The following is a 16,536-nucleotide window of genomic DNA, read 5'->3' as shown; positions in this document are numbered from 1 at the left end:
CAGTCCTTCACGCATATACAACAGTATTAGTTACGTGACTTTTGTGATGATTCAATACATGTACATTTGCACTAGTTTTAAAACATATTTGTTAGACCTGGCATTCTTGCTGTGGTTTCCCCTAACCTTTTTGCCTTCAGAACTTCTGTTTTGCTCACCTCGTTTTCTCTGGCATTAGTATTCTGGACAATTTGCCACTGCTAACCAGTGCTAGAGTGCATGCACTTTCTGCTAAAACATGGTAACATTGGCTTATCCACAATTGCCATTTTTAATTTACTTGTAAGTCCCTAGAAAAGTGGACTACATGTGCTCGGTGTCTGTAAATTAAATGCTATCAGCCGGCCTGCAGCACTGATTGTGCCACCCATTTCAGTAGTCCTTCAAACATGTCTCAGACCTGCCATTGCAGAGCCTGTGTGTGCAGTTTTAAAATGCCATGCCGACCTGGCAAGTTAACCCACTTGCCAGGCCTAAACCTTCCTTTCTAAAACACATGTCACCCCTAAGGTAGACACTAGACAGCCAAAGGACAGGATGTAGCGTATTAAAAATGTAGGACATGTATGTTTTAAATGTCCTAGTAGTGAAAACCTTTCAATTTGTTTTTCACTACTGCAAGGCCTATTTCTTCCAGATGATGACATTAGTATTATCTTATTACATTTTATAAGTGTAATTTCTATTTGGGAAGAAATGGGACCCACAGGTTTGGTGTCTCTAAAATCACAATTTAAAATTACAACTTTTGGTAAAGTCAGATTATAAATTGTAATTCTGACGCACTAAAGACTCGAGAGGGACTACATATCCCAAGCTGCTTTGAGGCCCCAGGAGGTGGCCATTTTCACCTGCACCCACTTGACACCAACGAGCGCTATAAAGCGCGTGGGGGCACTTCGCTGCATGGGACGCGCTAAAGAATCGAGAGGGACTACATATCCCAAGCTGCTTTGAGGCCCCAGGAGGCGGCCATTTTCACCTGCACCCACTTGACACCAACGAGCGCTATAAAGCGTGTGGGGGCACTTCGCTGCGCGGGACGCGCTAAAGACTCGAGAGGTACTACATATCCCAAGCTGCTTTGAGGCCCCAGGAGGCGGCCATTTTCACATGCACCCACTTGACACCAACGAGCGCTATAAAGCACGTGGGGGCACTTCGCTGCGCGGGGCGTGCTAAAGACTCAAGAGGGACTACATATCCCAAGCTGCTTTGAGGCCCCAAGAGGCGGCCATTTTCACCAGCACCCACTTGACACCATCGAGCGCTATAAAGCGCATGGGGGCACTTCGCTGCGCGGGACGCGCTAAAGACTCGAGAGGGACTATGTGAGAAGGTAGCCTCTTTCTAGCCTTGTTACCCCCACTTTTGGCCTGTTTGGGAGTGTATGTCAGGGTGTTTGTCACTGTTTTTGCTGTCTCACTGGGATCCTGATAGCCAGGCCTCAGTGCTCATAGTGAAAACACTATGGTTTCAGTATGGTTGTTATGTGTCACTGGGATCCTGCTGGTCAGGACCCCAGTGCTCATAGGTTTGTGGCCTATATGTATGTGTCACTGGGACCCTGTCACACAGGGCCCCAGTGCTCATAGGTGTGCATGTATATGTTCCCTGTGTGGTGCCTAACTGTCTCACTGAGGCTCTGCTAACCAGAACCTCAGTGGTTATGCTCTCTCATTACTTTCAAATTGTCACTAACAGGCTAGTGACCATTTTTACCAATTTACATTGGCTTACTGGAACACCCTTATAATTCCCTAGTATATGGTACTGAGGTACCCAGGGTATTGGGGTTCCAGGAGATCCCTATGGGCTGCAGCATTTCTTTTGCCACCCATAGGGAGCTCTGACAATTCTTACACAGGCCTGCCACTGCAGCCTGAGTGAAATAACGTCCACGTTATTTCACAGCCATTTTACACTGCACTTAAGTAACTTATAAGTCACCTATATGTCTAACCTTTACCTGGTAAAGGTTAGGTGCAAAGTTACTTAGTGTGAGGGCACCCTGGCACTAGCCAAGGTGCCCCCACATTGTTCAGAGCCAATTCCCTGAACTTTGTGAGTGCGGGGACACCATTACACGCGTGCACTACATATAGGTCACTACCTATATGTAGCTTCACCATGGTAACTCCGAATATGGCCATGTAACATGTCTATGATCATGGAATTGCCCCCTCTATGCCATCCTGGCATTGTTGGTACAATTCCATGATCCCAGTGGTCTGTAGCACAGACCCTGGTACTGCCAAACTGCCCTTCCTGGGGTTTCACTGCAGCTGCTGCTGCTGCCAACCCCTCAGACAGGCATCTGCCCTCCTGGGGTCCAGCCAGGCCTGGCCCAGGATGGCAGAACAAAGAACTTCCTCTGAGAGAGGGTGTGACACCCTCTCCCTTTGGAAAATGGTGTGAAGGCAGGGGAGGAGTAGCCTCCCCCAGCCTCTGGAAATGCTTTCTTGGGCACAGATGTGCCCAATTCTGCATAAGCCAGTCTACACCGGTTCAGGGACCCCTTAGCCCCTGCTCTGGCGCGAAACTGGACAAAGGAAAGGGGAGTGACCACTCCCCTGACCTGCACCTCCCCTGGGAGGTGTCCAGAGCTCCTCCAGTGTGCTCCAGACCTCTGCCATCTTGGAAACAGAGGTGCTGCTGGCACACTGGACTGCTCTGAGTGGCCAGTGCCACCAGGTGACGTTAGAGACTCCTGCTGATAGGCTCCTTCAGGTGTTAGTAGCCTATCCTCTCTCCTAAGTAGCCAAACCCTCTTTTCTGGCTATTTAGGGTCTCTGTCTCTGGGGAAACTTCAGATAACGAATGCATGAGCTCAGCCGAGTTCCTCTGCATCTCTCTCTTCACCTTCTGATAAGGAATCGACCGCTGACCGCGCTGGAAGCCTGCAAACCTGCAACATAGTAGCAAAGACGACTACTGCAACTCTGTAACGCTGATCCTGCCGCCTTCTCAACTGTTTTCCTGCTTGTGCATGCTGTGGGGGTAGTCTGCCTCCTCTCTGCACCAGAAGCTCCGAAGAAATCTCCCGTGGGTCGACGGAATCTTCCCCCTGCAACCGCAGGCACCAAAAAGCTGCATTACCGGTCCCTTGGGTCTCCTCTCAGCACGACGAGCGAGGTCCCTCGAATCCAGCGACGCTGTCCAAGTGACCCCCACAGTCCAGTGACTCTCCAGCCCAAGTTTGGTGGAGGTAAGTCCTTGCCTCACCTCGCTGGGCTGCATTGCTGGGAACTGCGACTTTGCAGCTACTCCGGCCCCTGTGCACTTCCGGTGGAAATCCTTCGTGCACAGCCAAGCCTGGGTCCACGGCACTCTAACCTGCATTGCACGACTTTCTAAGTTGGTCTCCGGCGACGTGGGACTCCTTTGTGCAACTTTGGTGAGCACCGTTTCACGCATCCTCGTAGTGCCTGTTTCTGGCACTTCTCCGGGTGCTACCTGCTTTAGTGAGGGCTCTTTGTCTTGCTCGACGTCCCCTCTCTCTGCAGGTCTAATTTGCGACCTCCTGGTCCCTCCTGGGCCCCAGCAGCGTCCAAAAACGCCAAACACACGATTTGCATGTAGCAAGGCTTGTTGGCGTCCATCCGGCGGGAATACACTTCTGCACGACTCTCCAAGGCAAGAGGGATCCGTCCACCAAAGGGGAAGTCTCTAGCCCTTTTCGTTCCTGCAGAAACCTCAGCTTCTTCTGTCCAGTCAAAGCTTCTTTGCACCCGCAGCTGGCATTTCCTGGGCATCTGCCCATCTCCGACTTGCTTGTGACTTTTGGACTTGGTCCCCTTGTTCCACAGGTACCCCAGATTGGAAATCCACAGTTGTTGCATTGCTGGTTTGTGTCTTTCCTGCATTATTCCTCTAACACGACTTCTTTGTCCTTAGGGGAACTTTAGTGCACTTTGCACTCACTTTTCAGGGTCTTGGGGAGGGTTATTTTTCTAACTCTCACTATTTTCTAATAGTCCCAGCGACCCTCTACAAGGTCACATAGGTTTGGGGTCCATTCGTGGTTCGCATTCCACTTCTGGAGTATATGGTTTGTGTTGCCCCTATCCCTATGTTTCCCCATTGCATCCTATTGTAACTATACATTGTTTGCACTGTTTTCTAAGACTATACTGCATATTTTTGCTATTGTGTATATATATCTTGTGTATATTTCCTATCCTCTCACTGAGGGTACACTCTAAGATACTTTGGCATATTGTCATAAAAATAAAGTACCTTTATTTTTAGTATAACTGTGTATTGTGTTTTCTTATGATATTGTGCATATGACACTAAGTGGTACTGTAGTAGCTTCACACGTCTCCTAGTTCAGCCTAAGCTGCTCTGCTAAGCTACCATTATCTATCAGCCTAAGCTGCTAGACACCCTATACACTAATAAGGGATAACTGGGCCTGGTGCAAGGTGCAAGTACCCCTTGGTACTCACTACAAGCCAGTCCAGCCTCCTACATTGGTTGTGCAGTGGTGGGATAAGTGCTTGAGACTACTTACCACTCTTGTCATTGTACTTTTCATAAGAGAAAAATATACAAAACAAGGTCAGTGTATATACACATAGCCAAAAAGTTTTGCATTTCCTCTTTTCTAAGTGCTGAAAAGTACTTCTAAACTTTCAAAAAGTTCTTAAAAGTTTAAAAAGTTTTTTCTGTCTTTCCAAAAAGTTCTGAAAACTTTTTTCTCTTTTTCTATCACTTTAACTCTCTCTAAAAAATGTCTGGCACAGGAAAAAATGTTGAACTGTCCAAACTTGCATATGATTACCTTAGCTGGAAAGGAGCAAGGAGTCTCTGCATAGAGAGAGGTTTGAGTGTAGGGAAGAATCCTTCCTTAGAACTGTTAATTAATATGCTTAGAGTACAGGATAAGGCCATGAGTGCCAAATCTGGTGAAAAAGTAGCTAATGGTTCTCAATCTGATCCAGGGACTCCCCCAGGAAAAGGTTCAGGAAAGAAACTTCTCAGCCTGCCCATTACTAGACAGTCTAGCATAGTTGGTACAGAGGTTGAATCACACCATACTGATGGTGTGCTCTCACATTATACTGGTAGCCAAGCTGTTAGGGTGCCCTCTGTAAGGGACAGGTCTCCTTCTGTTCATTCCCATCATACCTCTGTATCTAGAAATGTCCCTCCCACCCACCCTGATGACAGATTGTTAGAAAGGGAGCTCAATAGATTGAGAGTGGAACAAACCAGACTGAAGCTCAAAAAGCAACAGCTGGATTTGGATAGATAGTCTTTAGAATTAGAGAAGGAAAGACAGAAGTTGGGTTTAGATACCCATGGTGGCAGCAGCAGTATTCCCCATAGTCATCCTGCAAAAGAGCATGTTTCCAGGAATCTGCACAAGATAGTTCCCCCTTATAAGGAGGGGGATGACATTAACAAGTGGTTTGCTGCACTTGAGAGGGCCTGTGCTGTACAGGATGTCCCTCAAAAGCAGTGGGCTGCTATCCTATGGCTATCATTTAGTGGAAAAGGTAGGGATAGGCTCCTTACTGTAAAAGAAAATGATGCCAATAATTTCCAAGTTCTTAAGAATGCACTCCTGGATGGTTATGGCTTCACCACTGAACAGTACAGGATAAAGTTCAGAGAGACCAAAAAGGAGTCTTCACAAGACTGGGTTGATTTCATTGACCAGGCAGTGAAGGCCTTGGAGGGGTGGTTACATGGCAGTAAAGTTACTGATTATGAAAGCCTGTATAACACAATCCTGAGAGAGCATATACTTAATAATTGTGTGTCTGATTTGTTGCACCAGTACCTGGTAGACTCTGATCTGACCTCTCCCCAAGAATTGGGAAAGAAGGCAGACAAATGGGTCAGAACAAGGGTGAACAGAAAAGTTCATACAGGGGGTGACAAAGATGGCAATAAGAAGAAAGATGGTGAAAAATCTCAAGATAAGCATGGGGATAAGGGTAAAACCAAAGATCCCACTTCAAATCTTAAACACTCTTCAGAGGGTGGGGATAAAACAAATTCTTCCTCTTCTTCCCAACCTGCACACATTAAAAAGCCTTGGTGCTTTGTGTGTAAAAACAGAGGCCATAGGCCAGGGGATAAGTCCTGTCCAGGTAAACCCCCTGAGCCTACCACCACTAATACATCAAGCTCTAGTGCCCCTAGCAGTAGTGGTACTAGTGGTGGGACTGCTGGCAACAGTCAAGCAAAGGGTGTAGTTGGGTTCACTTATGGGTCCATAGTGAAAACTGATGTCATCAGTCCCAAGACAGTTTCTGTCACACCTAGTGGCATTGGCCTTGCCACACTGGCTGCTTGTCCCCTTACAATGGATAAGTACAGGCAGACAGTTTCAATAAATGGTGTTGAGGCCTTGGCCTACAGGGACACAGGTGCCAGTTTCACTTTGGTGACTGAAAACCTAGTGCCTCCTGAACAACACATCATTGGACAACAGTATAAGATTATTGATGTCCATAACTCCACTAAGTTTCTTCCCTTAGCTATAATTCAGTTTAGTTGGGGTGGAGTTACTGGCCCTAAGCAGGTGGTGGTATCACCTAGCTTACCTGTAGACTGTCTCTTAGGTAATGACCTAGAGGCCTCAGGTTGGGCTGATGTAGAGTTTTATGCCCATGCAGCCATGCTGGGCATCCCTGAGGAATTGTTCCCTCTCATTTCAAGTGAAATGAAAAAGCAAAGGAGAGAAGGCCTGAAAACTCAGGATCCCTCTCCATCAACAGGTAAAAAGGGTATCACAGTATCCCCTAACCACCCTACCATTCAGGATACTATTCCTGTGGTGGGAGAAACCTCTCCTGGGGTGGCACCTGTTCCAAGGGAATCATCAGCTGGCAAAGCTGGACTCCCTGAGGTGGAAGTACCTCTCTGTGGGATAACTAACATTGGTGAGAAAAAGAGCACCATTTTAGTTAACATGGAGCATCCCTCCAACCCTCCCAGAGAAACTTTAGTGCAGAAACTCTGCACTGTCTCACAACACTTAGGACAGCATCCCTGCCCTAGTGTGGAGCTGATAGGACAGCATCCCTGCCCTGCTCCAACCCAAGAGAAACAGCATCCCTGTTCTCTCTTCCAGCCATATGGACAAAGTTTTTGCCCAGCTATGGCTTTTCTGAGACAGCATCCCTGTCTGGCATTTCCATCACTACAAATAGGTTCAGTGGACAATTCCCACTGCTCTAAACTAAAACTTACTGATAGAAACTCTGAAAATACATCTTCACATTGTTGCTTAGCTAAAAAACTTCAAACAGGGTGGTTTACATCCCCACAGGGAAGTAACCATATAGTGGATGATAAAGGGAGTAACCAGTCTATTGCAGAGCTACTCTCTACTTATCACCACTTAGACAATAAAGTCTCAACTGGCCAAGGTTAGCCTTATTGTCCTTCGTTTGGGGGGGGGGTTGTGTGAGAAGGTAGCCTCTTTCTAGCCTTGTTACCCCCACTTTTGGCCTGTTTGGGAGTGTATGTCAGGGTGTTTGTCACTGTTTTCGCTGCCTCACTGGGATCCTGATAGCCAGGCCTCAGTGCTCATAGTGAAAACACTATGGTTTCAGTATGGTTGTTATGTGTCACTGGGATCCTGCTGGTCAGGACCCCAGTGCTCATAGGTTTGTGGCCTATATGTATGTGTCACTGGGACCCTGTCACACAGGGCCCCAGTGCTCATAGGTGTGCATGTATATGTTCCCTGTGTGGTGCCTAACTGTCTCACTGAGGCTCTGCTAACCAGAACCTCAGTGGTTATGCTCTCTCATTACTTTCAAATTGTCACTAACAGGCTAGTGACCATTTTTACCAATTTACATTGGCTTACTGGAACGCCCTTATAATTCCCTAGTATATGGTACTGAGGTACCCAGGGTATTGGGGTTCCAGGAGATCCCTATGGGCTGCAGCATTTCTTTTGCCACCCATAGGGAGCTCTGACAATTCTTACACAGGCCTGCCACTGCAGCCTGAGTGAAATAACGTCCACGTTATTTCACAGCCATTTTACACTGCACTTAAGTAACTTATAAGTCACCTATATGTCTAACCTTTACCTGGTAAAGGTTAGGTGCAAAGTTACTTAGTGTGAGGGCACCCTGGCACTAGCCAAGGTGCCCCCACATTGTTCAGAGCCAATTCCCTGAACTTTGTGAGTGCGGGGACACCATTACACGTGTGCACTACATATAGGTCACTACCTATATGTAGCTTCACCATGGTAACTCCGAATATGGCCATGTAACATGTCTATGATCATGGAATTGCCCCCTCTATGCCATCCTGGCATTGTTGGTACAATTCCATGATCCCAGTGGTCTGTAGCACAGACTCTGGTACTGCCAAACTGCCCTTCCTGGGGTTTCACTGCAGCTGCTGCTGCTGCCAACCCCTCAGACAGGCATCTGCCCTCCTGGGGTCCAGCCAGGCCTGGCCCAGGATGGCAGAACAAAGAACTTCCTCTGAGAGAGGGTGTGACACCCTCTCCCTTTGGAAAATGGTGTGAAGGCAGGGGAGGAGTAGCCTCCCCCAGCCTCTGGAAATGCTTTCTTGGGCACAGATGTGCCCAATTCTGCATAAGCCAGTCTACACCGGTTCAGGGACCCCTTAGCCCCTGCTCTGGCGCGAAACTGGACAAAGGAAAGGGGAGTGACCACTCCCCTGACCTGCACCTCCCCTGGGAGGTGTCCAGAGCTCCTCCAGTGTGCTCCAGACCTCTGCCATCTTGGAAACAGAGGTGCTGCTGGCACACTGGACTGCTCTGAGTGGCCAGTGCCACCAGGTGACGTCAGAGACTCCTGCTGATAGGCTCCTTCAGGTGTTAGTAGCCTATCCTCTCTCCTAAGTAGCCAAACCCTCTTTTCTGGCTATTTAGGGTCTCTGTCTCTGGGGAAACTTCAGATAACGAATGCATGAGCTCAGCCGAGTTCCTCTGCATCTCTCTCTTCACCTTCTGATAAGGAATCGACCGCTGACCGCGCTGGAAGCCTGCAAACCTGCAACATAGTAGCAAAGACGACTACTGCAACTCTGTAACGCTGATCCTGCCGCCTTCTCGACTGTTTTCCTGCTTGTGCATGCTGTGGGGGTAGTCTGCCTCCTCTCTGCACCAGAAGCTCCGAAGAAATCTCCCGTGGGTCGACGGAATCTTCCCCCTGCAACCGCAGGCACCAAAAAGCTGCATTACCGGTCCCTTGGGTCTCCTCTCAGCACGACGAGCGAGGTCCCTCGAATCCAGCGATGCTGTCCAAGTGACCCCCACAGTCCAGTGACTCTTCAACCCAAGTTTGGTGGAGGTAAGTCCTTGCCTCACCTCGCTGGGCTGCATTGCTGGGAACCGCGACTTTGCAGCTACTCCGGCCCCTGTGCACTTCCGGCGGAAATCCTTCGTGCACAGCCAAGCCTGGGTCCACGGCACTCTAACCTGCATTGCACGACTTTCTAAGTTGGTCTCCGGCGACGTGGGACTCCTTTGTGCAACTTCGGCGAGCACCGTTTCACGCATCCTCGTAGTGCCTGTTTCTGGCACTTCTCCGGGTGCTACCTGCTTCAGTGAGGGCTCTTTGTCTTACTCGACGTCCCCTCTCTCTGCAGGTCCAATTTGCGACCTCCTGGTTCCTCCTGGGCCCCAGCAGCGTCCAAAAACTTTAAACGCACAATTTGCGTGTAGCAAGGCTTGTTGGCGTCCTTTCGGCGAGAAAACACTTTTGCACGACTCTCCAAGGCGAGAGGGATCCATCCACCAAAGGGGAAGTCTCTAGCCCTTTTCGTTCCTGCAGAAACCTCAGCTTCTTCTGTCCAGTCGAAGCTTCTTTGCACCCGCAGCTGGCATTTCCTGGGCATCTGCCCATCTCCGACTTGCTTGTGACTTTTGGACTTGGTCCCCTTGTTCCACAGGTACCCCAGATTGGAAATCCACAGTTGTTGCATTGCTGGTTTGTGTCTTTCCTGCATTATTCCTCTAACACGACTTCTTTGTCCTTAGGGGAACTTTAGTGCACTTTGCACTCACTTTTCAGGGTCTTGGGGAGGGTTATTTTTCTAACTCTCACTATTTTCTAATAGTCCCAGCGACCCTCTACAAGGTCACATAGGTTTGGGGTCCATTCGTGGTTCGCATTCCACTTCTGGAGTATATGGTTTGTGTTGCCCCTATCCCTATGTTTCCCCATTGCATCCTATTGTAACTATACATTGTTTGCACTGTTTTCTAAGACTATACTGCATATTTTTGCTATTGTGTATATATATCTTGTGTATATTTCCTATCCTCTCACTGAGGGTACACTCTAAGATACTTTGGCATATTGTCATAAAAATAAAGTACCTTTATTTTTAGTATAACTGTGTATTGTGTTTTCTTATGATATTGTGCATATGACACTAAGTGGTACTGTAGTAGCTTCACACGTCTCCTAGTTCAGCCTAAGCTGCTCTGCTAAGCTACCATTATCTATCAGCCTAAGCTGCTAGACACCCTATACACTAATAAGGGATAACTGGGCCTGGTGCAAGGTGCAAGTACCCCTTGGTACTCACTACAAGCCAGTCCAGCCTCCTACAGACTACATATCCCAAGCTCCTTTGAGGCCCCAGGAGCCAGCCATTTTCACCTGCACCCACTTGACACCAACGAGCGCTAAAAAGTGCATGGGGGTACTTCGCTGCGCGGGACGTGCTAAAGACTCGAGAGGTACTACATATCCTAAGCTGCTTTGAGGCCCCAGGAGCCAGCCATTTTCACCTGCACCCACTTGACACCAACGAGCGCTATAAAGCGCGTGGGGGCACTTCGCTGCGCGGGACGTGCTAAAGACTCGAGAGGGACTACATATCCCAAGCTGCTTTGAGGCCCCAGGAGGCGGCCATTTTCACCTGCACCCACTTGACACCATTGAGTGCTATAAAGCGCATGGGGGCACTTCGCTGCGCGGGACGCGCTAAAGACTCGAGAGGGACTACATATCCCAAGCTGCTTTGAGGCCCCAGGAGCCGACCATTTTCACCTGCACCCACTTGACACCAACGAGCGCTGTAAAGCGCGTGGGGGCACTTCGCTGCGCGGGACGCGCTAAAGACTCGAGAGGGACTACATATCCCAAGCTGCTTTGAGGCCCCAGGAGCCAGCCATTTTCACCTGCACCTGCACCCACTTGACACCAACGAGCGCTATAAAGCATATGGGGGCACTTCGCTGCGTGGGATGCACTAAAGACTGGAGAGGGACTACATACCCCAAGCTGCTTTGAGGCCCCAGGAGGCGGCCCTTTTTGACCTGCACCCTCTTGACACCAACAAGCGCTATAAAGCGCGTGGGAGCACTTCGCTGCGTGGGACTGAAGCCCGGGCCAAGGGCTGGGTCATCGGAGCCCGGAAGAGGCTGGGCTGGGTCACCCCCCTAACATTTGACCATTCAAGTAGGCATCATTGATCTTAGCTCTATGTGCTATTGCCAACACTGTGCCATCCCGTAGGTTGCTTCATTATACTGATACTCTGTAGAACATTTTATCACCAATAACTGGCCCAGATGGGTAAAAGGAAAGCAATAGAGGCTGGGGCAGGGGCTGTGCTAAAAGCTAAGCGAAAAAGACACAAGCATGCAGCTAGTAACTGCGTTATGGACAGAATTGACTCTCTTTTGGGTGAATGAAAGGGAATTTTAACTACTCCTCAAGGAAATAATTCTAACGGCACTGTGGGGGAGCACTCCCCAACCAATAGGAGGGCTGGCCCAAAGAAAATTGCTGAGATTTTTGTGAAATGTGGGCAACAAGACACAGCCACTACAGGGCAGGGAGAGGGCAGGAATGTTATCACCCACACTGCTCCATCTCTAGTGCAGGAGCCACCACTGGGCTCTAACGAGTTCATCCAGTGCAGCAACCGCTTTAATCCGTTAATTAACCCCCTAGAATCACATGATGACATCGACCCAGGTATCAGGGTGGATGGGCTAGCAGCCGCAAGCACACACTCAACCCACATAAACCCACACCACACTGTGTAAAAGATTTAAAAAAAGGAAGTACTAGAACTTAAGCTCATGGTTAACTCCTTAATTGCAATAGTAAAACAGTTAACTCTTGCAGATGGCACGGCCACCATGAACCTTACCCAAAGCCCAACCCTACCAGGCACCATGACATATCTGCCCATTCTTTCAGCACCCAGCTGTGATGGCCTCCTCCCAGTCCCAGGACATAATCAATGTAGCAAGATGGCCAGACCCGGGAACACACTTTGACATTTTAAAACTGACACTCAAGGACGGGACCATGGTGGACAATTTGGTGGCCCTAGATGCTAGAACAAGCCCACCAGCACATTCGCGCATCCAGTTCAAATACCCTAGGCCACCTACGCACTACGGGGATTGCCCGAGCTACTGCCCAGCAAAAAATGTATCTACCCATGGCGAGAACGATTGACTTAAATCTTCATCTAAAATCTACGCTGATAAACCATGCAACCAACTAATATCAATCACCCCCAGACCTGCTGCAATCCCTAACACTGCCAGTGCAAGTATTCTCTATCCCATTCATGACATATTCCCCAAGACCTTTGACAGTTTACTGTGCAAATATGACAATACTGCACCTTTCATCTTGCAGGAATATTGCCCACCAAATCAAGAACCGATATTCAAGCCTGCAAGGACTTCCCTCACCAGGGCCAGGTCAGCTCCACTAGAGGAACATCACCACTCACCCCAGGTCTCACTGACCAACATTGGCATTGGTCTACTTCTTCCCACTCAACCATACCTGCCAAATCAATCACTGGTAGCTAATCATGTAAATACCAGGCAACTAGACAGGATAGTTCAACCACTCACTGGGGTACGACTTGTCTCATGGAACGTGGCAGGTTTGAAATCTGTTCTCCCTCTTCCATCCTTTACCTCTTTTATTGATGAACATGACATATGTCTTCTTCAAGAGACATGGTCAACCAATCCACTTTTTCGAACAGGCTATAAAAACTTCTACATCCCTGCCGTGCCCAGTACTAGAGGCAGGCCATCAGGGGGCTTGACTATTTGGATCAGAACATCACTTAACTGTCATATATTACAGCTACCCACTGATTCTCCCGACCTGTTAGGTCTTCATCTATCATTCGGGCCTGACACTGTTGTGAACATTTTCAATATCTACCCCCGAGGGGTCGGGGGGTCAAGTCTCCAAAACCCTTTGGCCCATATTTATACATTTTGACGCAAAACTGCGCCAGCCAGGTTTTGCGTCAAAAATATTACCGCCGGCTAACGCCATTTTTGTGCGCCGTGCGGGCGTCAGATTTATACTTTGACGCACAGCTGCGCAAACAACAGGTGGGAGTCATTATTTTTGACGCACACCGTGGCGTCAAGTCATAAAGGAAAACGACGTTAACGCGGCGGAAATGACTGTGGGTTGATTTACGACACCGAAAACCGGATATGCGCATTTTTTTTTACGCAATAGCGTCAAAAAACACAGCGAACACAGCCATTTCACCAGAGGAGAGCCAAAATGGATCCCAGATGCCACTACAGACCCCAGGAAGATGACAGCAGACCAGGAACCAGCCAGGAGGACCCACACAAGAACCAGGACACTTTTAAGAAGAAAAGAAAGTGTCGCTTCAGTGCAGAGGAGCAGGAAATCCTGGTTAAAGAGGTGACGGAACACCAGCACCAACTGTTTGTCACATCAAAGTTGCCAATCAGTAGGAGAGAGGCTATATGGCAACAAATTATTGACAAGATAAACAGTGTGGCAGAAGTACGCAGAACAGTCATCGAGTGCAAGAAACGCTGGCATGACTGCAAACGCAGGACCAAGGAAAAGATGGCCAGGAACAGGAAGGCAGCACTGCAGACTGGAGGTGGGAGTCTAGCACACCAGGAGGCCCTGGACCACATGGAGGAGATGGTCGCAGCCGTCATCCCTGAGGAGATCGTCACAGGGATTCAAGAACAGGACAGCGCAGACTACCAGGACACAACGCACATGCAGGGAAAGTCGCATGGGGAATTATAATGCAATAATGTCAACTGTGAGCATTGGGGTGGATACCGACCACTAAATGCATGGAAGTCATCTAATACATGGAGTGGCATGGGTAAAGGGGCACGGCATGGGAGTATGGCCCGTTCTGAGAAGACCTGGGGCACACCATTACACAACACCAACAACAGTCCCATGGGGGCATGCTGTCATGCCAACGATGGAGCAAAGGGAAAGCCACGACCGGAGGGAAGGCCACTACGTCAAACTGACATCCTGGCACTCGTCAGCCAACATACCTCCTACATTAACTAGGGCCCTATTAGCAATCCTCTAGCCAAACCGACAACTGCAATGTAACTGCGACAACAGTTGCCACTACCACCTCTGATCTGTGTGCAGCTCAAGTAGCCAATGGCAGTAACCTCCCCATGGAACATACACACCTAAATTAGGGGGTGAGGATGACATCTGCAACAATCCCCTGAAACAAGACAAAGGCCCCAGTACACTCAAATGTCAATGCCCATAGTTGTCACAAACATCAGCCAAAGTAAACAACAATAGGAGCGACACAGCACTAAGGACACACCCATGCTGCATATGTCATGGTCCATCCTGTGCCTGGGTAACAAGGCAACATCCCAAATGTCATACTGCTCAGATAACAGCATTGAGGAGGAGACACATGTAACTGGTCACTGAAATACACCTGCACAGTCAGAGGACGAAATAGGACACTGATACGACTATCAGGGCAATCCAATGTAACACACATTACCCAACATCAGCAGGACCCATTAACAATGTCAACATCCATATCAGATCATAACATTGCCATGCATAGGATATGCAACATGTCAATTACATTTAAGTCGAAGTGAACGATCAGGGATTGGGGCAGGTCCTGATTGTTAAGTCTGCTGCCAGGGCCATCAGTACACCCACAGCCAGTGAAAGGTCTCACCATGAGAATGGATGTACACGGAGGGTCGAGTACGAAAAGAAGGTGGCAATTCTCTATTTGGCATAAATCAACACCTAGAGGCGATGAGGCTGACAAGTCTGATAACTCAATTTAGCCTGGAGGAGACGGTGAACGCCATTGAAGCAATCAAGCTGGGGAAAGCCCCCGGTTTGGACAAAATCCCGGGGGACCTGTTCAAACATAGTTTAGAAATTTGGGCACCCTATCTAAATCTTTTAAGTAACGCTATAGCAAGGGGAGGTCTTGTCCCCGAGACATGGAAAGGGGCAGAAATAATCCCAGTCTTCAAAAAAGGTTCCAGGGATGAACCAGGGAATTATAGACCAATTAGCCTCTTAGATGTCACGCAAAAAGTATATGCTAGACAGCTGCTGAATAGGATTAACAGCTGGATAGATGGAAACAGCATACTGACCATATACCAAGCCGGCTTTAGACACCAGACGAGCACAGTCGATCAGGCCTTTAGGCTATTGACGATAATGTGGAAATATACTAGACTAACGAAAGGCCATCTCTATATCGCATTTGTGGATCTGCGCGCAGCCTTTGATCTAGTGCCAAGGGACTCCCTATGGGCTGCGTTAGGGAAACAGGGTATGCCAGGGAACCTTTTGAGCCAGCTAGAGAGACTACATGAGAATACATTTGCAAAGGTTCGGTGGGGGCCAAAGGGAGAGTTGACAGACCCAATACCTATTAAGAGGGGGGTGAGACAGGGTTGTGTGCTTGCCCCAACCCTCTTCTCACTATACATTAATGATCTGGTTCACTTTCTGAAACAAAGCAACCATGACTCACCAAGATTGAACGGTGATCCTGTCCCCGCCCTCCTCTTTGCAGATGATACTATCCTATTATCTCAAACTCCCATGGGCTTGCAAACTCTATTAGATAAATTTAGCGAGTACTGCAGCCTGAAGGGATTAGAAATTAACACAAACAAGACCAAATACCTGACTGTTAACCCTCATAAAGCACTCAATAGAAACATTCGGATTAGAGGGCAGGCATTGGAACGAGTAACAAATTTCAATTATCTAGGGACACTCCTTGATGCCAAATTGTCATGGACACCGCATGTTAATAAAGCTGCTATTTCCTTGGCGCATAGCTCCATGGCAATTAGCAAAAATTACAAATGCTCAAGGTCTAGTATTGTTTCACCAGTATTTGAGATTTATAGGTGCAAAGCACAGGTTGCTGCTCTATATGGTGCTGAACTCTGGGGATTCATAAATCTAACCCCATTGGTTACCCAGGAAAATAATTTTATGAGGGGGGTACTCGGTCTCCCTCCATCTACTCCACTGATTCCTTTAACCTATGATATCAACATGAAACAAATAGGTAAATTGGCAGCCTTGAGGCCCTTGCTTTACTGGTGTAGACTTTGGTCTACCCCTGAATTAATCCATTATAGGCAAGCGCTAATTGAGATTATAGACTTGGACAAGGCAATTTCCCTCCCGTGGCTCCATTATATAAGACAATGCTTTTACACTCTTGGCCTAAAATTTTACTGGGAAGAACCATACCCACTAA

Source organism: Pleurodeles waltl, chromosome 5, assembly GCF_031143425.1.
Source record: "Pleurodeles waltl isolate 20211129_DDA chromosome 5, aPleWal1.hap1.20221129, whole genome shotgun sequence".
NCBI classification, from domain to species: domain Eukaryota; kingdom Metazoa; phylum Chordata; class Amphibia; order Caudata; family Salamandridae; genus Pleurodeles; species Pleurodeles waltl.
The sequence above is the reverse complement of the archived record's forward strand: the minus strand, read 5'-3'. Positions refer to the sequence as shown.